Genomic DNA, 2,103 nt, shown 5'->3' on the forward strand with positions numbered 1-2,103 from the left:
CTGTAGCCCCCTTTCAGCACTGGAATTTCCCAGTGAACAGCTGTTGAGTGGCATGGAGATGCTGGGGGGGCAATGATAGTGAACAGCTGTCGAGTGGCATGGAGATGCTGGGGGGGCAATGGGGTGCATATGGGCTGTGTCCCTGCACAGAGGCGAGCCCGGCTTTGCCCCTCGCTCACAAGTGGGTTCCAGGCCTGGATCACCCGTTCAGCCACTAGGAAAAGCTTGACAAGGTTGTTGAAAAGGTGATTAGACAAGCAGATCTTGGTAAAGAGACTAATTTCTGCTCCGGGGCAGGCGTCTGGGACAGTGGGATGGGGCCGGTGGGGTGTGCAGCGTGCACAGCTGGCTCTCGCCCACACATCTGCAGCGGTGGCGTCCCGGGGGACGCGTGTTAAGCTTTGATGGCAGCACAGGGACACAAGGGTGATGTCTGGCCCTGGGATCACAGGGTAGGTGCCCAGGGCGCAGCGGAGACACACACACGGCTGGGGCAGGCGTCTGGGACAGTGGGATGGGGCCGGTGGGGTGTGCAGCGTGCACAGCTGGCTCTCGCCCACACATCTGCAGCGGTGGCGTCCTGGGGGACGCGTGTTAAGCTTTGATGGCAGCACAGGGACACAAGGGTGATGTCTGGCCCTGGGATCACAGGGTAGGTGCCCAGGGCGCAGCGGAGACACACACACGGCTCTGGTTTGTGCTGGAGTTGGTGCCCTTGGCTCTGGTCTCCCCCCCCTCCAGCAGAAACTGAAGAAAAAAACCCTTTTGGCAGCTGGGTAATTAAAAAAAAACCAAATGAGTCCCTGCCAGGCACCCTGAGGTGGTGGCCCAGAAGCGTGGAGGTGGTTGCATGGGACACCTTAAGGATTCCGGAGTGTCTTCTGAACTGGGAGGGAGGAAGAAACCAGCAGAACCCGGGGGTCCTCTGCCACGTTGCCTCCCGCTTGCTGAAGGGCAAGTTGCCGCGGGTCCATCCTGGCTTGCCCCAGCAGAGGCAGGGACCTGGGCGGCACCGAGGCGAGGGCGCTGGCTTTGCCGGCGCGGGTGCAGGCTTTGCCCGTGGCTCCAGCTCGCATCCTCCATCCCTGGCTGCAGATGGCTGGAAAATCAGCCGGCGAGTCCTTTCCGTGCCTCTGGCTGCTTTCTGAGCCTGTGGGCATGCAGGTTTTGCTGCTTTTTCTTTGGTTCTGCAAAATTCTGCTTTTTATCAGCTGGCACCGAGGATGGAGCCCGACACTCAGCGCTGCCGGCTGGGCTGAGCCGTGGAGCTGTGCCCTCCTGCCAGGCAATCGCGGGGTCTCCGGTGTCGGAGGGGAGGCAGAGCGCGGTGCTGGCCATCGTCTCTTTAAGGAAGAAAAGGGAACTCTCTGCCTGCCACTTTGTGGAGTTTCCAGCAGATCCCTGTTTCCATTAGCATTTCATTTCATCTCCTCCTCTCCCCCGCTTCCCCAGCCCCACCTCCTCCCAGTCGGCGTTTCTGCATCCTTGTCCGTGCATCGCAGAGCCGCAGGTGAAACCCTGGCACCTGCACACGCTCGATCGCACACGCACACCCTGCACGCCGGACGCACCTCCCACGCTCCGCTGGGCTGCCTCTTCCTCCTCGGGGTGAGCTCGGCCGGGAGCATCCCTGTGCTGGCCGCGGGGCTGCTCTGCCTCCCCGTGCTGTCCCTGGCTGCAGCGGCAGAGCTCAGGCACGGAGGAGCTCAGGGGGGTCCCATTGTGCCCAGGGACAGAGCTCTGCAGGTAGCCCAGCCCAGCTGGGGGGCAAGAGCTGAGTGGTGGGGGGCCAGAGCGTCCTCAGCGTCTGGAGCATCCTCCGGAGCGTCCCCAGCGTCTGGAGTATCCTGGGGTCCAGAGCATCCAGAACATCCTGGGGTCCAGATTATTCCCTGGTCCAGTGCATCCAGAGCATCACAGTGTCCAGAGCATCCTGGCCTCCAGAGCATCCCGTCATCCAGCACATCCCGGCATCCAGAGCATCCCAAGGCTCCCCAGCGTCCAGAGCATCCCCAGCAGCCAGCAGCAGCGTCCAGGGACATCCCAGCGCAGGGGACTTTGCAGGGATGAGGAGACGCCTGGCTGTGAGTAACGGGGAGGGGA

This window comes from Pterocles gutturalis, unplaced genomic scaffold, assembly GCF_000699245.1.
Source record: "Pterocles gutturalis isolate BGI_N339 unplaced genomic scaffold, ASM69924v1 scaffold16181, whole genome shotgun sequence".
Classification (NCBI taxonomy): domain Eukaryota; kingdom Metazoa; phylum Chordata; class Aves; order Pterocliformes; family Pteroclidae; genus Pterocles; species Pterocles gutturalis.